Below are 25,219 nucleotides of genomic sequence, written 5' to 3' on the forward strand. Positions count from 1 at the left end.
AAGTGCTGATATAATAACGAAAAACATTGGTGGTACCATTTTTTTATTTATTCTTTTTTCGTATTTTTCTGTGCATCCTTATAAAAATGTTGCATAGTGAACTAACGCTATGCAATACACTATCCCTTCTTTGGCGATTCTGCAGGTGCTGGACCGTTTTCATTGATCTCTTTAAGGATCGGCAACTCTGTTTCCCTCACGATGGCACATAACTTGTGTCACAGGTACTGCCTTTTGTACTCTTGCCTTGGCCGCACGTATTATCCGACAAAGTGAAGTGAGGACCTGGCCAGGGTGGCACCAACGTCGTTTTTATCCCGAGAAACAGTGAGAGGAGGTAATAATAAGCATATACTTCACTATTCTCACAAGTGGAGCGCTGTTCCACGCTTCGTCTTTCTGGGCCAATGAACCGTCATAGCACAAAGAATGAACACCGACCGCCACATTTCTTTGGGAACACTCATCGAACACTGGCACTGTGGCGACATGTATTCAGTGTAATTTGAATGGGATCACGTTTCGTCTCAACTGCTTTGATTATCGTGCTTAATTGTTGGGGTAAAAATCTAATGTAGTTTGCTCTTTTTCTGAAAATACGTCGTTTATTCTGGCACCTTTTAAAACGAAATAGGTAAACAAACAACTTTTTTCAGAGTTTCCTTGCTAACTTTGATGTTTGTATGCTACAACATCCGTGATGGTTTTATAATGTTAGTATTTCCCTATATTGTTCGTAATATCACAGAAAATGCTGCCTAATAACACATTTAGCTAATACCATCAGTGGGATTTTAATTGTGTCCACATTGAGCTTTCTTCTTTGGGTTATCAATCTGACTTCCACTCAGCTTAGAATTTGCGCAACATAGACTCATTCAGTTTTAGCAGTTCGCTATTCCCATTAGTACTGTCTCTTGTTCCTCATTTCCATTGTCAGTAGATTTAATGACGTTAGCAGCAAGCCATCGTGGCTCTCTGTGAAGGCATATTTCATGTCGCTTTTCCTGTTTGGGCTGTGAGGTACCAACAGACGCTACTTTGAACTGGAATGTGGCAGTACCTAGTCACCTGGCAAAGTTAGTTCCCATTGCGACTAGGTCTACAATTAACTTCGGCACTTTTACAATAATGTAGACTGCTCAGAGAAGGAAAGAAAGTAGGGGTTCAATGTCTTGTCGACGACGAGGTAATTAGGGACGGAGCACAAGTGTGTGTGTGTGTGTGTGTGTGTGTGTGTGTGTGTGTGTGTGTGTAAAACAGAATATATCGATGTATGTCTGTTCCTCATCCCAAACCCCTGGATAGATTGCAGTCACATTTGGCACAGAAACAGCAGGCCTCATGACTATCAGTACTGTGGTCTTTATAACCTCCTATTTCAAATAGGAGTGGAGATCCAAGCAAAAATGTGTTTTTCCAGCCCCTCGCATGTAGCTACCTTGGGTGCAACAGGCATGGTGTGTATGGTAACAGTATCAGCCCGCCAAATAAACAGACCTGCTTTGAAGGGCAGTCTAATGTGAGGGGCAAGAATGGTTTTTCTGGGTCCCAACATATAGGCTGCCCTGCTTGACAGGCATGTTGTGTTGGAGTTGTATCGGTATGCTTTATCGATCTACTTTGCTTGGTGGCCCTGAACTTCACGAGGAAATGGACAGACAGAGGGGTGGGGGCATGTATGGGGCAACTGGAAGGCTTACAGGGGTGGTGGACGGTTGGGAAAAGAAGAGGGGACATGAAGATGGAAAGAGAGAGTGGGAGAAAGATATTTTCAGAGGGATGGCGGAGGAAGGTATGGTGAGAGAGAAGGGTTGGAGGAAATAGACAAAAGAGGGGGACGAGGACATGAAGAGACAGAAAGAGTGGGGAGGAGGAAATATTCTAATAGAGGTGGGAGGCTGAGGTGGACAAACAGAGGGAGGAAGTGGTGGACACATATCCAGGTGAAGCTGTGGGGAAAAGGTTAGTAATGTATAAAAATGAATATTTAATTCTTTGTTCATCCTGTATGCGTTCCTGTACCGTTCACCCAACTAGCCGGCCGGTGTGGCCAAACAGTTCTTAGCGCTTTAGTCTGGAACCGCGCGACTCCTACGGTCGGAGGCTCGAATCCTGCCTCGGGCATGGATGTGTGTGATGTCCTTAGGTTAGTTAGGTTTAAGTAGTTCTAAGTTCTAGGGGACTGATGACCTCCGATGTCAAGTCCCATAGTGCTCAGAGCCATTTGAACAAATCATCCGATTACAATGAAACTGTCATGAGTTGTTTGAACACGTTCTCGTAAATTTTTGAGGACGACGGTGAAAAAGTTACACTGAAAGTTAATTCAGTAATCTATGGAACAATTTCAATCAAATTGTATTTGTAAATGACTCCCTATTTGTGTAATTATTTTAGTGACAGTCACGATGACGTTTTGCCCCAAGAATTGGGTTGAGTCAGGAGTGCAAAGACAGTGGCATGTCAGCATATCTCTGTGACACAGAATAATAAGACATCCCTAGCACTCCCATGGATTAGAATTTGGGGTGAAAGGAGATGACAAAAACATAACCCAAGAACATAGGGAGCAATTTCAACAAATTTGGTATATATGTGACTCATTATTTCTATAATAATACTGTGGGCGTTAGATGGCCTTACTATCGCTAGGGATAGCGCCGACAGAAAGACGGAGTGACATGTGGAAACGACTTGCTGGTATACGTTCCCACAATTAGTTGACACGAAATACTTTTAAAGTATCAAACGCCATATGTCTCTTATTTGCGTTGTTGAGTGCATCAATCACATCCTGAGAATGAGCATTACAACGAGACAATACTTTTTCCAGTGTGTTTTTTCGGGGCCAGCGGTCATACTACACGACTCAATACGGCATATATGTTTAACGTCTCCTCTAGAGTCGTTCGGCACAAATCAGAGAAGAATCCGACAGTTGCCAGTGACAATCCTTTTTCTCGCAACAATAGTCAGTAACTGGCAAAATTACATGTTTCCTCGGAATTTAGACCAAACTTGAGAATTATGTGTACAAATTGTGTGAAATATGTTAAATGTATTAAATGTATGCGACTTTGGGTGTGTGTTTGGGGAGGGGAGGGGGGGGGGGGTGCAATACGTGTACCAAGTAGGATTGCTCATCAAACTCCAGTGGCAGATGCTACAAGATAGACGTTGTGCATCACGAAGAGGTTTACCATTGAAATTTCGAGAGTGCGTTCCAAGAAGAGTCAGACAACATAATGCTTCCTCCCACATAGTTCTCGCGAAATGAACACGATGAAAAAATTCGAGAAATTAGAGCTACTATAGTGGCTTACCACCAATAATTTTTCCCAAGCGATATTCGCTAGTGGAACAGGGAAGGGGAGGTGGAGCTCAGTGAGTTCGAGTGGAAGTACCATCCGCTTCACACCATCAGGTAACTTGGGGAGTATTGATGTAGATGTAGATGACATATGCTTATGGGGGGCGAAACAGTGGGCAAAAAGCTAGTTTGTAATATGCTGTGTAGGGAAATCACAGGAAACCCAAATCTGGTAGCACACTGGAGTCGCATTCGGGAGGACGACGGTTCAATCCCGCGTCCGGCCATCCTGATTTAGGTTTTCAGTGATTTCCCTAAATCGCTCCAGGCAAATGCCGGGATGGTTCCTTTGAAAGGGTAAGACCGATGACCTCGCTGTTTGGTCTCTTCCCCCAAACAACCCAACCCCAAATCTGGCTGGCTGGGAGGAGACCTGAACCGCCCTCCTGCTGAACACCAGTCCTGTTTACCACCTTACTCGGTGACTGCTGGAGAGACGCCGTTCACCTGCAAATGTCATTTAGCTGTGCCATGAAGCGTCCGTCTTTTCTCGCGAGCTAATGTCATCTTCGCAAGGACAGCTGTTGTTAGACGAGAGCTTCGAACAGAGGCGAGAACTTTCGCCGCCAGACGCGCTGGCTGTAACCCGGCTGCCTGTGCCTGTGGCTGTGGTTGACGGGAAAGCTGTGGAGAAAGCCTGCCGGCCGCACCGCGCGGCTTGGCCCTCGCAGCGTGGCCGGAAGACGGTGATAAGTCATCGGAGGCGCGAACTCCGGCACGGGCCGCTGTCGTCACGTGTAGAGCCTGGTATTACACGATACGTTCTCAACGTTTCCTACGCGCATCGTTACTGTTTCGTGTCTGCACTATGTTGCGGATCGTCCCAAGATTTGGTGATGAGTAGAACTGCTTGATTATAGCTTGAGGCTTGCGCAAATGAGAGAAATGCCGTCCGCGTCCACAAGTTCTTTATTGGCACCCACATATATTAAAACCTTGTAAATAGTGTCAATTAGTTCGGAACGTCAGGAGCTCTGACGGTAAGGTTTCCATGGTCTCGTAAATTTTCATCTGCAGCAGTTTGACCTCGTGATTTACTATCTATTGACTAAGAATATAAAGGCAAGTATCGCCAAATTTTAATACAATATAGGCTATCATGGTGTTAACGCCGATCGTAAGTTACAAATTTCTGTTGTAATTAATGAAACGAATTTTGTGAAATTTTCTGCGAATCATTTCCGAAATACTGGGAAGTCAAATGAAGCCGTGTTGCAAGCTGTCACACATTATATACTGTTTATAGTAAGTCACATACTTCGTTTATAAAATGAACATCGTTAATTCATAAGGTTGAAATATACTGGGTAGTTGTAGTTAATGTGCAGTTACTCACAGAAGTCCAATGTGGGCTGTAATTATCGTATGGCAGCGAAATCTCGATAGATATTCCAATGCGTTAAAGCGAACCCGATTTACACCAGAAAAAAAATTAGTTCCAATTTTAGGCACCAGCTGCAAATCTGGCGGTATGAATGCAAGAAAGACGTGCAGAAATGTTCCCATATGTAATGAACTAGGATTGGAATATGGCCAGAAAAGGTCAAATAAGTGAGAAAGCTATAATGTTGATTTTATTATTAACTGCCTCTTGGACAATTTGTTAAACATGAGCACCGGAGATGCCGACGAGACGCAGTACAGCTGCAGATTTTCACCTGGTGGCCAAAACTGGAACTAAATTTTTCCATTGTAATTCGGGTTAAGGCATTGGTATTTATACCTGTTCTGCTGCCATACGAGAATTACAGCGTACCCTGGACCTCTGTGAGTAGCTGCACTTCAATTGCAACTCCTCGTATCCCCATGATGTCGTTCTGAAAGGAATAAGGGTTCCTGCACTGTTTCCTTGTAAATATATTTAAGAGGAATACTTATTCACGGATTCTATACTGAATCCTAATTGTAACGTATATGATAGACAGTCATGAGTTGGGCCGCGCGGGCTTAGCCGAGCGGTCGAGGCGCTGCAGTCGTGGACTGTGCGGCTGGTCCCGGCGGAGGTTAGAGTCCTCCCTCGGGCGTGTGTGTGTGTGTGTGTGTGTGTGTGTGTGTGTGTGTGTGTGTGTGTGTGTGTGTGTGTGTGTGTCCTTAGTATAATTTAGGTTAAGTAGTGTTTAAGCTTAGGGACTGATAACCTTAGCAGTTAAGTCCCATAAGATTTCACACACATTTGAACATTTTTTCATGATTTGGGCCACGAAGTAAACATTTCCAATGGAAGGGCTGTCCTACAACAGCCTTCAAGTACTGAAAGCCGGCACAGAGCTACGTGAACAAATGAGCTCTCTTACTGATACAGTGTGAGCCTCAGCATAGTATTACGCTGTAACAGCACGAAAAGCCACTCGGGAACTCGAATCAGACGACAGGAGCACCATTGTTCATAAAACTATCTGGCGATACATAGTTTTATTTTAACTTGATTGCTGTGATGGTTCTTACAGGCGTGGCATTGCCAATTTTCTTTCGCCCCTTTATCCAAATGAACTGTTACTAAGCCCGTTTTGACTTCAGTATCGACGAGAAAGCCCGTAGTGAGTTCATTGTCGACGAGACATTTGACCTTCACATTTTGCATTTGGGCGTGCCGTGCAAGAATAACGGACGTCGCGCTAACTGGAAATTCACATTAATCGTACTGTATCTCTTGAAGTACTAAACACGGAAGCAAGCAACAGAAGACGTTTAGCGTTCCGACATACAAATGGAACCGTCACGTCTACTGAACTCGCACGAAGCGCCATTTTTAACACGAAATTTCGTGACAATATTCCAACAAACCCATATTCACCTTGTCAAGAAATTGTCTCAACATGGACACTGGTTTGGTACTTTTGTCTTGAAGCTATGGTCAGTAATCAGTCGACGAGAGAACAATTAAGAGCTAATAGTAATTTTACGGAAGCTGGTTTACTCGTCTATTAGATTTCCATGGTTCCCCCAAAATTGTTTCCAAATAATAAAAATTGCGATGATGATTATGTGATGTTATAGTAAGTGATTTCTCCCCCAGAAACGTGATTGTACCCTATGAAGAAAACAGCTCCTTTCAGCGACCTTGATGTGCTTGGTAGAAGAATGATGAACAAATCTCCTCGTGGCTGCATGGCCAGTCAAGCCCACGAAGTCAACATGTTTTGCTACGCCTTATGAGGCTGTTTGACTGGTATGAAGGATGTAATTCTCCCACGATAAATACCACTGGTTGTTGCTGGGGGCATTGTTGTAAAGAACACTGTAGTACTGACGAAGAGTGGGAAATCTCCCAGTAGTTTTAACCAACGCTACACAAGTGCAATCGAAAAGCGTGAGAGGCGAAAGCAGCGAAAACACAGAATTATACGAACATAACATTTTCAGAGACATCATCAACAGGCTTTACAATTCTCTGGACAGTATCTACGTTTGTAATACGTTTTTTTTCTAAAATCCTGGAGTGTAAATTATGCAGAAGCAACCTGCACAATCCACTGCCGGTAAGAGTGATCTGCTTGAACATAGAGTGTAAGCTACGCCACTCTGTGGCTGAGTGGGTATGCCTGCACGGTAGATCAGCGTGTTCGGTCAGAGGATTAGCAACCCTCTGTAATAAATAAAAAAACTGAGTTAACCGATCAAAGACGAACTTAAACGAATGTCTTACGACGTCCGCCCCGAGCACATACAAGGAACGAAAACGAACGCCGGATGTGAGGCCGCGCGGTTCTAGGCGCTTCAGTTTGGAACCGCGTGGCCGCTACGGTCGCAGGTTCGAATCCTACCTCGGGCATGGATGTGTGTGATGTCATTAGGTTTAAGTAGTTCTAAGTTCTAGGGGACTGATGACCACAGGTGTTAAGTTCCATAGTTCTCAGAGCCATTTGAACCATTTTTTTTTTTCGAAAACGAGCAAAATTAGAAATTAAAAAAAGAATGTGGTCATCGCGTCAGAATGTGAATCCTAAGGGCCCCGGTTCGATTCCCGGCTGGGCCGGAGATTTTCTCCGCTCAGGGACTGGGTGTTGTGTTGTCCTCCTCCTCCTCCTCCTCCTCCTCCTCATTATCATCATCATTTCATCTCCCATCGGCGCGCAAGTCGCCGAAGTGGCGTCAAATCGAAAGACGGCGAACGGTCTACCCGGCGGGCGGTCCTAGTCAGACGACATTAACATTTTTTTTATAGTGGTCTTTGCTCCTTTGCTGTAGATCCATTTCCTTTAGCACAGAAATGCTGACTGGAGAAGGAGAGTTAATGTCGTCAACATAATCTTCGCAATCTGGAAACGATTTAAATGGATCTGATGATCTACGTATAGGACAGCGGCTAACGTAAATGATAGGGCTTAAAGTGGGTTCATTGTGATGCGGCGAGGTAGAAAATAATCTCAATGAAAAACAGTTTCCCGCCGCGTTCCTTCCATAGCTGCTGCTTTTGACAGCAATATAGCGTTCCGTGTCACTCGATATAGCCGTTGTTCCCAATTCAACATACGTTTTGAAGGAGGTGCGGCTAAGAGCTCTCTCCATTTGTGTCTATCTTCTGTGAGACTTGATATGTCTGTGGAGTGGAGATCATGGATCAACATGCGGTGTCAGACGCTTCGAGGGCGGCCTCCGATTCGTCTACTTCTTGCAGGAGCCCAGTGACTGGACACGCAGAGAGACGACTATGTGACGTGCAGTCTGTGTACTCCGTGAACCGCAGACGATGCTGTGCCTCTTACGACACCTCCTGGTGGTCTAGTGTCCTAGTCACATGTTGGAAAACGACTTGTAGTCAGCTGCTAAACATTTTATGTAACGTTTACTGGTCGGCGTACTACAAAAACAATATGTCAGATAAATGTAATATGTCTGCACAGTAACAAATTGATTTTGACAGTGTAGATAAGACCTTAAAATTCTCATTACCCTCTGATGACAGATCTTATGTGCACACGAACAGTTATAAGAAGCTTAGAAAACAAATTAGCGGCGTAACTTATAAGCGAATAAGCGCTATTGCAGTGTCGACAGCAATGATGATAGACTAGGCAGCGCCGCATCGTGACAACTAAGTTCACGTGAGAGCGATCGAATGGTCGTAAACAACTTTTCTCATGTTCGTCAGCAGCGTGCCGGCTGACCGAGCAGCCGTAGGTTTCGACAACCAATCACACTGTGCAGCGTGGTGGTGTACGTCAGAGGATACAAAGCGTACCAGTGGCCCTCCATACATAGAGCACGAAGCCTACCACTTATCAGCACTCCATCGTCGAAGAAGAATACGACGAGATGTGCAAGAAACAGTTTGCAAACGTTTACATTAAGTTTCTGAGGACATGAAATTAGCCGGTAAAATCTACAAGAGACTACAATTTCTTTCGCATGAAACAAATTAGCAAACATTCGTGAACAGTTGCTGAACTTTTCGAAGTTTTGTACATCCGTACCAAATTTATGTTCAGGGCAAGGATCTTCAAATAAAAGATAACATACTTGTTTTCAAAAGTAATTTATTTTCCGTTACAGCCACAGCAATTTTAGTACCAAATTACCAGTTTCGATTTTCAGCAAAACAATGTCATTTACCTTATAATCTGAAGATAACAAGTGGTTTTCTCAGTGGTTAGAATGAAACACGGCATGCGTCTTATGATCCGAAGGTGGCCGGTGCCGGCCGAAACCGAAAATTTCTCATAGCAATTTTTTTTTACTGTGACGGAAAATAATTTTTTTTTCCAATCAAGCATTTCAGCAAACACGGATGTTATTTTCTCTAAAAAGAAAAAAAAATTGTAATGAAGAGTTAACAGACTGTGTTACAAAAGCTTTTATTGGCGACATGTTTCAATCACAGGCAAGGATAACCTTCAGATCAGCTACAGCGGATGCTGCGCAGTAGTTGATATGAAGATGCTTGTGATTGAAACCGGCTATCAGAAAGGTGAGATCCACAGGACGTGTTCTTTAATAAGGAAATCGCAATCACTTTATTTCTTAAGAAAGGGAAGAAAAAATGTTTGTAGTTCATTTCGCTTGCTTAAACTGTGAAGTCTCGTCAAAATAGGACGTACGATGCAACAGAAAATGATAAATAAACAAAAATATTTCGGCACTGGGAACACTCAGTCGAGCACACAAATCTCATAGAACGTAAATATTACAGAAATACACGGACATTTTTAAGATCCAACATGTCCTAATTGTCGTTACTTGGCTTGCATCAATGCAGCATATTTAAGATAGTGTGATCGATGTTATATTTGGAGTTACAGCACAGCAGAAAAAAATATGAAAAATAAAAGTGATTTAGTTTCAGAGAGAGAGAGAGAGAGAGAGAGAGAGAGAGAGAGAGCGGGGCTATTGCTAATTTTTTACGTATTTTAATTGTTTAACACATCGTTAAAAGACAGGCTACAGTGTACTTAAACAGCGTCGTGAGGTAGTAGTGATCGAATCTGCCTTGTGTATTACGACACAGACGGGCGTTTTTCTCGGTTGGAGCCCACTTTCACTCTCACCCAGCTGTGCCCGTTGCTCAACAGTGGCGTGGGCTGTATAGGTTGGGAGGGGGGGGGGGGGCTGTTGCAGGAAGGAGGAGAGTGGTTGCGGCAGGTACCAGGCCGTCACTGCAGCGTGCGCCAGCTTTCTGCCACAAATGTCAAGGCTTTTGCAATGCACATTTATGAGTACTTCTCCCGTTAGCGACGTTCAAGCGACCCGGTGGCTGCTGTCTGAGTGGATGCTTAGCGCCACTCCTCTCGCTTTCACAAGCAGCGGCACTCTTGTGCTACGGCGTGCTGTCTTTGGGATCGTTCATGACACTTTTTTTTTACGTCTGGTACCTATAAGGCAGTGTTTCCCAAACTGTGTTCCGCGGAACACTGGCATTCTGCAGGAAATGAATAAGTGCTTCGCGAAAAACTGTTAATAACAGGATGTTTTTTCCGACTTTTTTCTTGCATTTTTGATACTTACGATTTTGGTGTTATCAGCTACGATCTAAAATTTAAGTTAACACTGAATAAAACTTTTTTTCTAATTTTAAAAATTGTGCTAATTTTATTAACCTTCAAAATAGTGTTCCATCAAAGTAAAGGGTTCTCCAAGTGTTCTGTCAGAGGAAAAGTTGGGATACCTTTGCTATAAGGTACCATGTTTTATGGCCAATCCCTGCGAGGAGAGGAGAGAGGACCCACTATTTCTTGTTTCTTGTGGCAGAAGAGTTATGGTGCGCCATATTTGCGAGCTTTCAGAAATGTACCTGAGAAATTTCACTTGAAAGGCGATGAGGCAGGACGAGAAGAAGAAGCGAAACTGCTTGTTTACAAACATCTTAACGTGTGAGATCAAAATATGGATGAAATAAAACGTGTAGGACATGTCGTAACAATGTAATGCAAGCGATTATTCCTGTAGTAGCGAAATAACCGTGGATCTCTTTTCAAGTAAGACTGCATTTAGGACGGTTGAGACTGATTTCTTATATGAAACGAAAAACTGATTTAAATGGAAATGACTGTTAATAACCAATAACTATTTTTAATTTTATTTTAAAAGTTATTTTAATATTGCCGGCGATTTAACGTAATGTTTTGCTGTATCTCTCTTTCTACAAACTGTACGCGGGTTGCGAGTTTAATAGTGACAGCTCTTTGTTTACAACTACACAAAATACATACATTTTTCAAAGTTTCCCGGTCCTTCAAAGCAGTCGCCAGCACTGTGTATAATCCATTTTCCTGCAAAATGATGGGCGGGTCCTGGATAAAACGTAGCCACTTCTTTCTCTAAGCTGATTTCAGGCTGCTTTCAAAACATGAACAGGTTGGAGATAGAAGCGATGACATTTTCTGCGGCACTCGCCCGCCTTTTTCAGCACAATTACGGGCGCGAATGGTGCAAGTTGGGGCTGTTTTCTTCGCTCGATGGGGCTGAGAAACGCTGTACCGCTTACCACCCCCACTTGAACTTGGTTATTAAATAGAAGGAAGCACTTCATGGCATTTTCTTCAGAATTGTTACAGAGATTCGTCAGCACTCGAACCATCAGCACACCTGGCGCTACTAAGGGTATCCTACGGCTTTACATCGCTGGCAACGGACTATACACGTTGCTCGTGACTACTTCGAAGGACAAAAGTTTGCAACTTCCAGCTATTGTGTAAAAATTGTAAACAAATAATTGTCATAGTTCCAACCCTCGTCTACGCTCATCAGACAAGATACAGTTTAGTACTGTTTAGTTCCTTGCTGTACGGAATCACATTCCATGCAAACAGTTACGAGGTCGAGTGCAACTCTTACACGCTATATTAAATTTCGAAGCGAACGTCAGAAGTTGATTCTTACACCACAGCTCGCTCCCAACCCTCCCCCCCCCCTCCCCCTCCCTCCCTACCAAAACGCACACATCCTTCGGAGACGAGTTTGGGTTTCTGTCCATACATCCATCAGCGTACTTCGTTTTCAAATTCACAATTGATTTTACATAATTCTCTTGAGTTTTCAACCAATTTTATTATATAAATGAAACTGGACAGTTGGAAAAAGATTTGATTAAAACGCATGTCTGTGAGAGTGAATATGGGTGTGTGACAGAGAGCGGAAATTCAGAATAATACATTTTTGTTCAGGTTATCAGGTCGATATTCCTGCGATGCGTAGAAGCGTATTAACAAGGAACGATTAGAAGAAATAATTTTGCATACATACCGTTTCCTGTGGAGCAGTCAAAGGTCAGCAAATTTATTTAGTCTGCTGTAAACCACAGTAGGTTAAATGGAATTGTTTGTGGATAATGTTGCTTGTTTAACACAGGAAGATAATTCTGATCTTGATTAGATTATTACAGTTCCTTCTTTATCAAAATATTTTGTCTCAACTGAACAGTAGCGCTTTGTACAGATAAACTCAATTGTTTTCTGAAGTTTGACAACAGTGTGCTTCAGATAAACAGATGCGGTGGCTGGATTAAGCTCTCTGATACTTCAGTGTGGAGTCCATAGAAACGTGAGAAAAACAACATGGTACTATTTTGTTCGTGATGGTCTCGCATATGTTTTATGCAGTTCGGGAGAAATATTTCACTTTTACTAGCACTCTACTGCATTATTTTGGTCACTACGAGGGTTTCTCGTATGAAACCCGTCAGAACGATGCTAGTGCTTAGGACAACGATGCTGGAATTTGACCTCTTTCTGCGTAATGCCTTACCGAGAGAGGAGGTGAAGATTAAAAGAAGACGATACCGTTTTTCATTTGACTTGAAGTGTACGAATAGCTCCCTGCCTTCCAAAGAAAGGAAAGGAAGATTAATGTTCCAAATCAGGGCGACAAAGATGCCATTGTCGACGAGACACTAGCTCGGATTAGATAAGGATGCTGCAGGAAATTGACTGTGCCCGTTTCAAAGGAATCACTCCAGCATTTGCCATAAGTACTTTGAGTAAACCTACGAGAATATACAGTAAATATGGGTGGCCGAGTGTGATTTTACCCCCTCCTCCCAATTGCGATTCTTTCCGAAACACAGGAGCACGCTTGTCTTATCGGCACACACTGCTCACTAGCGCTGTGCTGTGTATTTATGGGTTTCAACATCAACAATTACAGATAACGACCAATTCGGTAAGAATGAATAACGCATTACCCAAGTTTTGCGGACACTATTTTTGTTAAACTCTCTTAATGCTATTGTGGGTAAGAAAAGCGGATCAATCGAACAGCTCATTACTTAACCAGGAATCGTCGTTAACTATTTAGGTGTGGCATCTGTAGCCCGTTACTAAGAATGAATGCGACATTTTTTTTCCATTTAGGCTGTGTGTTTATTAAGATTTCTTCGAAGTATCACAACTAGTTCCGACTTCATCTTTCTTCAAGTGTTACGCATTTGCGTATTACGTCCTCTTACAAAGTGCCTCTATTGCTTGTCTTTAGTTTCTGTATGATTTTCTCCACTTCCTTCTTGATCAACGTATTGATATTTTATCTATTGGTTGATGATTCGATGTTGTTTTAGGCACTATTCTGTAATTTGTATGATGACCACTCCATTTGATTCTACGAGCCTTGATCTGCTCATTTATGCTTATACGTTCTAAGTCTTAAAACATCAAATATTTGTTGCCAACTTTTCTCATTGAAAACTTCTTTCTGAAACTTGTATTCTTCGTTTATTTCCAGCTGTATATGTCAAAGTGTCAGTTCTATAAAGTTACGTAGACGATATTGCCACTGTTTTGTAGAGCTTCATTAGGGTTTCGTTCAACTTTTTTACTCTGTGTTCTGCAATGCCGTCAGAAACCACGTGTTCTCTCACTCGCTAAGTACGATCTGTTTGTCCTACAGAAAAAAATGACTAGGACCTTTTTGTAGAAAATTTAATGTGGTTACGTTTTGTACTAGGATATGTTTTCGCTGAAGGCACCAGTTTGAGTTATTCGAGACGAATGCTTTTGAAGGTCATTTTGAGTGATTTTATTCAATAGCTCGACAATCGCAGCTTCTAGCAAAAACGTATGCCAGTACAAAATTTAACTACATTATATTTCCTATGAAAAGCTTCAGTTTATTTTTTCTGTAGGACAAACAGTTTGCGCCTAATGAGCGAAGAGAATGTGAAAATCTTGTGTATGGCATTTGAAGGTGATGCGGGTTGAATAAAATCCATAGGTAGGGGCAGCTGAATCATATTGTATAGTCCCGCTAATAAAATAAAAGTCTTCTTTCTGTCGGCATGGCTTTTTCGTTTGTGAGGGGAAATAGTATTTCACAAAAGCTCTCTCTCTCTCTCTCTCTCTCTCTCTCTCTCTCTCTCTCTCTCTCTCTCTCTTTAATTTTGCTTTAGACCAGACCTTGACCTTTAAAAGCTACGACCTGTAAAAGCTACGACATTTATTATTTGCGTAGAGATTGTTAAGTTATCTTGACAGCTGCATGTATACGTTTTTAAGAGTGTCCTCGCTGTCGGCTATAAGAATTTAGTCTCAGGAAAGAGTGTTGTCATTTATTTGCTACTTAAAAAACCGTTTTTAAGTGTTTATCTCTACTTAAAAGTAGGGTCCTGTAACGTTACGATACCAAGTAATAAGCCAACTCTGGTGAAGAGTACAAGCTGCAGAGTATGCTTTTTCGATGGGTACTTATATTCTTGGTGACGTTAGTTTTATGTGCATTAGGCCGTGGTGTAAGGCATGTTTGTCCCAACCGTTTAGCGCCCTAATGCGGGAGACAGTCTCAGCTGCTATAAAGATATATTCGTTAATTTTCAAACATAACCTTGTTTAATTGGCTGAAACTACTAAACAAGTCTGAGTAGTACCCCCCTTGAGTGACAAAATGGCTTTTTTCTGCTTGACAGTGAAATATCGTTATGTACTCTTCGGGGATAGTAATGGATAAAACTGGTCAATTTATTATGTAACTCTAAGTTGCCCTTGAGTTCATGGGGTGATACAAACTTATACCAATGAATCAGGAGCATAGATGCACATATATACGCGGTAGTTCCGGCGGTCTTTATACTTACCAGTGTTACATAAAGAGTTAACTTAGGTCTTCATAGCCTCTCAGGGTGACTCCCACAGGAGAGCACGAAACATTTGGCACATAAACATGCAGAAAGAGGGCGTTTTTGCCGCATCAAATGAGTGATCCGTTTTTATAATTATGTGAACAGAACAGTATAGATCACGTTTTTATTCAGCTGTGATGACCGGTTTCTGTCGAATTAGGCCATCTTCAGATCTGAAGTACAGGTTCACAGTTGCTGTCACAGGAGTCAGCTGTGTGCGCGTCGTTCAAACTCAAATTGAACGATGGTAGCAACTGTCCACCTGTGATTTACATCTGAATATGAGCAATACCAAATGTTACGTAAATTTGGAGAACTTGCATTAGAGGAAAACTGTGCTAGGATCGTTTGTCACACAGGGAACATGAGAACCAGACGCGAGAGTTAAGGCACGTACAGAGGTGTACAGTCATGTTTCGCTCACTTAAAACGCGAGTGGAACGCGTCATAAAATCGATAATGTTGGTACAGAGGGCCTCTGCCATGCACATTACAGTGGCTTGCGGAGTAAAAGTGTAGATATCGATATACACGTGGAATGAGGGGACAAGCTCTGCCTACCTTACACGGTGTCTGTCACCACGATCCGTCAGCGTTCGGGATCATTATTTTTCTAAGTGACGTAGTTGGAAATGCGTGTTCCATTAAACCCGGCGGGACTCTAATTGCCGTATTACTTTTTGGGAATAGTTTACTGCAGCAAGTATCACGGAAATGAGACACGTGTTGAGTTCCTTGTAGAGGTAGAACCGCCACTGAGTCACGAAGAAGAAAAATTGTGAATAAATTCGTGTTTACACGAATCTCACAGTCAGGACAATATTTAATCAAGAGACTCGTGAAGTATTGTTCAGACACCGGAAAATGTAATTACTTTCGTGAAAATAGAAAGTCGCTGACTATGAAATCGCTTGATATTGGACAAAGTAACTGACAATTGACTCAACAATTAATAAGTGATGATTTTCTGCAGGGAAAAAACTGGCAATTGGTTCGAAATGTTTTGTGTGAAGTCATACACATGAGTGCTAAAAGGAATGTGGTAAATTTAGATTATAGGAGAAATCACACAAATCTAAAGGCTGTAAACTCAACTAAATACTTAGGGATTACAACTACTAATAACGTAAACTGGAACGATCACATAGATGATGTTGTGGGGAAAGCAAACCGTCGCGCAGAGTGGCCGCGCAGTTAGAGGCGCCACGTCACTAATCGTGCGGCCCCTCCCGCCGGAGGTTCGAGTCCTCCCACGGGCATGGATGTGTGTGATGTCCTTAGCGTTAAGTAGTGTGTAAGTCTAGGGGCCGATGACCTCAGCAGTTTGGTCTCTTAGGAATTCACACACATCTGAACATTTGAAAGCAAACTAAAGACTACGATTTATTGGCAGTACACTTATAAAATGTAACAGGTCTCCTGAAAAGACTGCTTACACTACGTTTGTCCGCCCTCTTCTGGAGTATTGCTGTGGGATTCGCATCAGATAGGACTGACGGAGGATATCAAAAAGGTTCAAAGAAGGGCAGCTCGTTTTGAACTACCGCGAAATAGAGGAGAAAGTGCCACGGATGTATACGCGAATTGGGGTGGCAGTCATCAAAACAACGGCGTTTTCCCATGTGAAATGGGAGCCACCAACTTTCTTCTTTGAATGTGAAGACATTTGGCTCGCACCTAAATAGAGAGAAATGATCATTACAAGAAAATAAATCGGAGCTCGCACGGAAAGATTTACTGTAAGTGCTTTCTTCCCGCGCTCTATTGGAGAGTGGAACGGTGGAGAAGTAGCTTGAAGGTGGTTCCATGAACGGCCTGCCAGGCATTGAATTCTGAATTGGAGTAATCGCCGGCCGCTGTGGCCGAGCGGTTCTAGGCGCTTCAGTCCGGACCCGCGCTGATGCTACGGTCGCAGGTTCGAATCCTACCTCGGGCATGGATGTGTGTGATGTCCTTAGGTTAGTTAGGTTTAAGTAGCTCTAAGTTCTAGGGGACTAATGACCACAGCAGTTGAGTCCCATAGTGCTCAGAGCCATTTGAACCAGCAGAGTAATCACGTAATTGCCGATGCAGAATGATGGACCTTGTATGACAGTAATATGCGGAAATATGAAATCTTACCAGAATTCGTAACCATGCTCAGCTGCCGTAACCATGCTCAACTGCCGAGTGAAAGCGTACTAATTTTTGATAACATCAACATATATTGATTACCGGTATCTACAGACTGAAATCAAAGTCTTGCTTAGTACTATCTTCCTGAATTCGGCGAAGATTTATACAGGTTAATGTCGACAGCGACAAAGTATGTTGAGTAATATAGAACCCTGCAGAAAATCATTACCTTTTAAGTGTTGTCATGTTAAATCTCTCTCCTTGTTTAAACCATTAACGAAGGGCTTAGCAGAATAATACCACGTAAATATGATGGATATCTATATAGAGACTGACAATAAGTAAGGGGAAAAGAATCTCGTGGTTGTGACAGGACTGACATTTGAATGCTGATAGCAAGCGCCGCTGTTGAGACAGCTAGCCGTTAAGGTGGGTTCACAGCGAGGGTGGCGCACCCCGCGCCTGCGCTAGGCGAGGCGGCTGCAGCCGCGGTGGCGTGCGCGAGCCCCTGGTAACGGGTCTGCGCCGGCTGCTCACCTTGGCGACGTACCGCGTTCGCTAGCTCGGCTAGCGGTCTGCCGCCGCAAGGCCACGCGGCTTGCCGGGCTGGCCTTGGGATGCCGCCGAGGCTGTTGCCTGCTGTCCAGCTAGTCCACCTCGTAAGCTACCCACCGTGTGTGGGCTTGTGTGACTTGAGCGGAGATGGAATGTGATGACATTTCTGCGGAGCCCAAGACACTCCAGGTGGCTTTTCGATTTCACATTAATTCGCTTCGCCAACTCAACCAAACTACCACCTTGCAACGTAACCTAGACCTCCGGCTAATCTACCTGTCAGCCTTTCACCACAAACTAGTTTTTTGCTTTCACAAACACTGTCACCTTCCAACCTAAGCTAGCCCTTGGGCTAAGCTGCAGATCAATTTGTCACCACAACCAGGTTTTAGTGTTTCGTGTTCGCTTACTTCGCCAACTCACAATCAAACTGCCACATTCCAAACTAACCTAGTCATCATCTAAACCAGCCTGAAACCTCTAAAACCAAAGTTAATTGTCATAAAAAGTGACCGCTTTTTCAATCTTTCAGAATGTCTTAAAATTAATCCCTAGTGACACGTGTCATAGACTATAACATGTAGGGCTACACTGTTAGACAGGAAACGAATTCTTGGTGTGCTTTGTATGCTATCAGTGAAAAGCCGCTTATTCCAGCAAGAGGGCCAGGCTCTGCAGAAATGTCTCCACAGAAATGAAACTTCCTGGCAGATTAAAACTGTGTGCCAGACTGAGACTCAAACTCGGGACCTTTGCCTTTCGCGGGCAAGTGCTCTCCCAAGCGCTACTTGGTCACTTGCCTGCGAAAGGCAAAGGTCCCGAGTTCGAGTCTCGGTCCAGCATACAATTTTAATCTTCCAGGAAGTTTCATATTAGTGCAAAGTGAAAATCTCATTATGGAAACATCCCCCAGGCTGTCGCTAAGCTATGTCTCCGCAATAACCTTTCTTTTAGGAGTGCTGGTTCTGCAAGGAGAGCATCTGTAAAGTTTGGAAGGTAGGAGACGAGATACTGGCAGAAGTAAAGCTGTGAGGACGGCGCGTGAGTCTTGCTTCGGTAGCTGAGATGGTAGAGCACTTGCCTGCGAAAGGCAAAGGTCCCGAGTTCGAGTCTCGGTCCAGCATACAATTTTAATCTTCCAGGAAGTTTCATATTAGTGCAAAGTGAAAATCTCATTATGGAAACATCCCCCAGGCTGTCGCTAAGCTATGTCTCCGCAATAACCTTTCTTTTAGGAGTGCTGGTTCTGCAAGGTTTGCAGGAGAGCATCTGTAAAGTTTGGAAGGTAGGAGACGAGATACTGGCAGAAGTAAAGCTGTGAGGACGGCGCGTGAGTCTTGCTTCGGTAGCTCAGATGGTAGAGCACTTGCCTGCGAAAGGCAAAGGTCCCGAGTTCGAGTCTCGGTCCAGCACACAGTTTTAGTCTGGCAGGAAGTTTCATATCAGCGCACACTCCGCTGCAGAGTGAAAATCTCATTCTGGCTCTCCACAGAAATGTCACTCCGCACAATTACTGGAACCCCACTTGTGTCGTCCCGTTCTTTAAGGGCGTATCCATCGAGGGGCAGGGGACATAAGGGGGAACCTCTCCCCCCCTCCCCTCCCTCAGGAAATAAAAACAACGCAAACCAAACTCGCATTACTCCACTGAATACTGAGACGTATCACTTGGTTTAACTAGAACATGAATTGGAAAGTGATTAGTAACAAGTTTACTCAAAGCCATTTGTCATGAAATCTCAACATTATTTCGTGTCATTCACCACAAAACCAGCACGAGCTATCGCTGCCCCTCCCCTACCCTCTAGCCCAGTTCGCGTTTTCTCTCGTGACACCCTGAAGGCAATGGATCAAGACAGTAATGTCGATATTTTATTTCTTGTTTTTCGAAAATCATTTGAACCAGTACCACACTTACGCTTGTTATCAGAAGTATGTTGGGTATCACGCGAAATTTGCGACTGGATTGAGGGTTTTTTCGGAAGGGAGGACGCAGTAAGTTATCTTGGATGGAGAGAGACAAACAGAAGCAAAAGTAAAGTGAGACAGCCTCCGGCAAGTGTGTGCGAGTCCATTGCCTTTCATGTTGTGCAGGGTGTTTCAACAGGAATGACCTATTTCAAAACTTCATATTTATTGATAAAAACATACTAAAAACATGGGATTGATTGAAAAATACAAAATCTTAAGGTTTTGACTGTGCTATTACATATGTTCTGTGTGTCCACCAGCAGCACCATGAAGAGCTGTTAGACGCTAGCTAAATTCGTCATAAACTTTACACAGCGTATCTGCATTGACAGAAGTTATGGCGGCTGTTATTTTATTCTTCTTTTCTTGTATCTCACGAAGCAAAGGGGAGATGAACACACTCCCCTTTAGATATCCCCACAAGTAAAAATCGCATGGGGTCATGTCTGCCGATCTTGGAGGCAAAGAATGCAGGGCAGTGTTTAGGGGTCCAGTGCGCCCTATCCAGCGTTGAGCCAGAATGTCACTGAGAAATTGGTATACGCTGTGTACCAGTCTGGTGGAGCTCCTCCTGTTGGAAAAGGAAGTCTCTTGAGGTTGTGGAAAAAACACCATTCCTGCATCATTTGAAGATATATCATTCTAATCACTGTGTTTCCCTCGAAAAATTCTTTCCACCATGCCATCGGAAGTGCGACGTCGACCTGAACTCTTACCTTTGCACAAACATCCTTTCTCTTCAGATTGGCGATACCAACGACGAATGTTTTTGGATGCAGGCCGCCTAAAACCACACTGGACCGAAATTACTGACCCACTCTTTGCAAATTGCAGCACATAGAACACCTAATATTGAGCAGATGCCATCTTACTTTTGACTGACTGCAAGCTGAGAAGATGCATTGACTGCCATCTAAAGGCGATGTTCTGAAACAGTACGCCACGCCCATTCAAACAGCACACATTTCCTTGCCGGCACGTTCCCATGATTAGGAATTATTACCGCCCGTAAACACGCCCTGTATATAAATGACCTGGCAAACATTATTAACAGTAGCTTCAGACTTTTTGCAGATTATGTAGCTGTCTATAATGAAGAATCACCCGAAGAACGATGCATAAATGTTCAATCAGTTCTCTATAATATTTGAATTTGGTGCAGTGATTGGCAAGCAATTTGTTTTAACTGTACAGAATTGTGAAATTCTACACTTCAGTTACGAAGCAGTAAAAAAAAAAAAAAATATTAATTAATTATTTTGTATAGAGAAAACTTACATTAAGGTGACACGTTCCACATCATTACGAAATGTTCTATTTATGATTTATGGAACAAGTATTCATGTATGTATGTACTTATGTATGTATGTATCAAAAAACTAGGACGCCTCGTAGTGTTAATTTATGAATGAAACAGAGGTCTCTTTCCATTATAAAGCGGTTAATACTACGCGAGGTAAGATATTCGTGATACCTTCACATTCTGAAGGAGCAGCGTTTAAATTCTCTTGCATTTCCATGCAAATGCTGCCATAGCTTGATAACAAAAGAAGACCTAAAAACTCGACAGCTTGTATCTAACGAAAGGACCAAAATAATCGTTCCTAATGTAGACAGCTGGTTTGGTACCCATCTACATGTATGCTTTGTAAGCCATCGTATGGTGTGTGTGGCGGAGGGCATTTTGTGTATTCATTGTCACTTCACCCCCCCCCCCCTCCCCCTTTCTCAGTTCGTCGTCGGGGAGAGTGATTGTTGGTTGGTCTCTGTGTGAGCTCGAATATCTCTGTTTCTAACAGCTACTCATTTTGCTACATATACTAAGCGAATCTGTGATGGAACGCACTACTCTTCTTTGGGTATTCTACATTTGCTGTGTGGCAAGGGTCCCACCCAGATTGACGAGCAACACTCAGGAACCAAGTAACAATCGAACGAGAATTGTGTGTGCTACATCCTTCGTGGATGGACTATACTTCCCGAGGATTCTTCCAATGAATATCAGTCTGGTATCTGCCTTTCCTACTATTGGTTTTATATGGTCGTTGCGCTTTAAATAATTACTTATGCATACTCTCAAATATTTAATGTAGGTGACTGATTCCAGTTATTGTTCGGCAGTTGAGCAGTAATATAGTATCGGGTGATCAAACCCCTTACAGGCAATACGTTCCATCTCTTAATGTTGAGGGTCAACTGCCAGTTCCTACACCAAGAGTCGCTCCTCTATAGGTCTTCCTGCATTTCTCTAAAGTTTTCTACGTTTCAACTTCTGTATATACAACATCTATATTTATTTGAAAAATTATATTTCTGTAGTAGTTTCAACCTGATTACAGATACGAATATAATAATTTGTAATGCTGCGTAAGTGCCTAAAATCTACAATGTTACGTGTATGTGTTGGAGCACCATATAAAGCACAGCTCGAAATAAGCAAATGGTACCTTATTTAACTTACGATCAGGTGAATAAGGTTGGTATCTCCATGTCAAGATTCGCAAATAATTATGTTGCGTGAAGGAAAGTGATGATGTAGCACGTAGGGAAATTCATGAAACGAAATGCAAGTGGACCTGCTGAAGATCGACACTTACTTGGGGGGCTGGCAGTTGACTCATACAAAGTGAATTATATTAAAAAGTTTTCCCGTCATGGTACATACTGTATTCTAACATATATCAATTATTGGCAAAGAAAATGAACCTTTGTCCAAGTGTACGTGTGGCATTGAATTTAAAGTGAAATTGGTAAGTATTTAAACTTCTCTGGCTCGCAGAAGAGGCAACCACAGTGTATTGCTTTCATTACTTAACGACTCCTGTGTATCAGCATCCCAGTGTCAGATCTGCTGTTACTGGTTCCAAACGAAAATATGTGGAGGAAGAGAGGCTCATTTGTAAATAATTTATGAGCGAAAGTTGCATTTGGAGTACCTTCACTAGCTCATTGAGACAGGCCCACTCCTTGTGGCCATACTTGCAGAGGTTGTCACCTGGATGCTGTGTCAGATGCAGAACACCATACAAAGGGACTCGACATGATGGACTTAATTGTGTCAACCAAAGAACAGTGTTTGTGCCTGCAGGGTGCTATCGTAAGACATCCTGATCAGCATCGATGTGATAGCTGTGCTGCCTTCTGTACACTCTGGCCATATTGGGGAAAGTTGCACGCATGTTGTGATGCAATATTAACACTGGCAACATGCCACAAGGTACGGTAGTCCAGTCAATGAAGGAAAATTAAGGAGAAAAGTTATGTAGTCGCAATTTTTTCTACGGTGGTAGGGAGGAGGAGTGCAAGAACAACACACTAAAAATCTTCATCAGTGGGGGGGGGGGGGGGGGGAGAATGTAGTGGTCACCTTTTTAGGTTTCTCTGGAGCAACTCAAAAACTGCAGCACATAGTGAAAATGGTCCCCAGTACACAATAAGACTAAATTAAATTTCTTAGAAAAAAGTTCTATTCATTTCTCTCTCTCTAGGACTAATAGTTTCCATGTTGCAAGTGATGAAAAAATGCAGACTATTCAAAATAGGATTTTAATGGTGTACTCCCAGAGCACAGTTTTATCCCTTAATACAAGCCTGCTGTACTTACAGGTGGTATTTGGTGCACACATTTCATATTTTTTCCTAACCCTCTTGATTTACCAATCAGCATCAATTTTGTGACACTGAAACTTTATTTTTAATAATATGCAGTTTTCTACGCCCTTTTGATACACTCACACGCCACAGGTCAGGAGTTTTAGTGTGTTGTTCAAGACACTCCTGCCTACCATTGCACAAAAATCTGCTACTGCATGAAATTTTTCCTTCAGTTGACATTCTTTGGTCTTCATTGCTTCATTGACCGGGCTAAGGAACATACGATATGGTCAGCGTGAGAGGTCTCTTGTAAGCTGTGTATCTTCACTTGATCCTGTTATCAAGCGGGGAACTCGGCATCACTTTATTGTAAAATAGTTTTCCTGTATTTTCTGAGTCTTCTGAGAAGCCTATCACACATAGTTTCATCATGAAACAGATCTGAAAGCTTTCATTACCATTGGCTATGAAAACACAATCTTTACTGAGTCTACGTTTTCCTCTTCTACTTGTGCACAAACTCAGTGTTTCAACCCTTTGGGTGGATCTCCTTCAGGAGTTCTCTGGTGTGACTGGAGGACAATGTTGCAGCTTAATTGCTCAGAAGATTTTATTCTCATGCAGACTTAACCTGTTTACTACCTGTGTTACCTGTTTCTTCAATCTAGGGATGTCTCATAACATTTCAGCCACAATTTAAAATCTGTATAATTTCACTCAAGCATTTACTTTCTTTCTCAAAATTCTCTCTGAAGGCTTGAATTTTCCCAAATATCCTCTGAAGAAACAATAGTAGCATCCACAACCAGTGAGAAGTGACATTCAGGCAGCCATGTCTTCATCTTTGAGAATACAAAACTGCCTTTACAGAACTCACTGACTGCAATCCGTTTAATATTTAGTGTCGTCGAATTGTCATTGTGGAACTACAGTTTCTCAAACCAGACCAGGTTAAGGCTCAACACGCCACCTACATCGTTGCTGTTAGAGACTGAGGCACCGAGCACAAGCTCAAGTTGGGCAACTGGCTGTTGTGGTTTTGGAGTAGCACCACCACCTCAGAAGCAGACATCACCTCATGTGAGGACTTTTTTACTGAACTGTGCGATTATTGTGAACACATCTGAAAAAAAAAAAAAAATCAAAGTTGCATAGGCTTTGCTTTGGTAAAAATTGACATTCACTCCTTCACAGAGAAACGCCAGAAACGGATGAATGCTTATGACTTTGTCTTATCTAGGTCAATATGTGTTTAATTTTTAACCTCTTGCAATTTTTATGGAAGACAAATCTTTGAACAGGTAAATTTGTACTCTGTGTTCTTTTTAGTACAGTGATTTGTCTCCTGAACAAACTTGAAAGTATGAGGGGCTTTCAGTAACTTTCTTATTTATTTTGACAGCACATTGCTTTTATTCAAGTTTGCACTACATCATATTTTTCGCTAGGGCAGGAGAGAGTAGTTGACCATAAATGCTCATCGCTCTACTAAAAATCACCAGTGACCCAAACCTTTGAGATTCCACTGATTCAGAACTAGGGACCTCAGCAAACAGAGAAAAGCTCAACAAATTGTACTTTGCTTGAGACACTGTGTTGGCTATATAGCAAAGCAGTGTTGGCAAAAGTGAAATTAAACTTTCTGTTTACTCCTGTTCATTTTCTGTGGTACAATTTAAACCAATGATATATGAATGTAAATAGTGATGATAAATATTTCTAACTCTCCCCTTGAACGTCCAGCACAGAAAAACAAGATGTATTTAGCACCTGAGCATGGTGAATGACACTAGACAGCACTTGAGGCATGGCTGAAAGTCTCGCTTGTTACTGTAAGATGGTTAGTTGTCAGGTGCAATGGCAAAGAAGCTTTAATTAGTTTGACTAAACCAAGTAAAATCTAAATTTGAATAGCTGGATGGGTATCTGAACCCCCCTCCCCCCTCCACTTTTTTTTTATGCCTGTCCAAAATGGTGCCACATAGCTTAGTAAGGGGGATGCAGTGCTTAATGTGATGATCATATCTGACCACCAAAACTACTCTAGTTAATATGAATAGACATTAGTG

At 42.5% G+C, this 25,219-nt stretch overlaps 1 protein-coding gene across 6 annotated transcripts in view; it reads left to right on the plus strand.

Annotated features, from left to right (window-relative positions):
* LOC126354697 (glutamine--fructose-6-phosphate aminotransferase [isomerizing] 1-like) overlaps nt 1–25,219 on the plus strand; it is a 160,837-nt gene that overhangs the window by 68,244 nt on the left and 67,374 nt on the right. The gene's annotated exons all lie outside the window — the stretch shown is intronic.

The sequence above is a fragment of the Schistocerca gregaria genome, chromosome 1, assembly GCF_023897955.1.
Source record: "Schistocerca gregaria isolate iqSchGreg1 chromosome 1, iqSchGreg1.2, whole genome shotgun sequence".
In the NCBI taxonomy this organism is placed as follows: domain Eukaryota; kingdom Metazoa; phylum Arthropoda; class Insecta; order Orthoptera; family Acrididae; genus Schistocerca; species Schistocerca gregaria.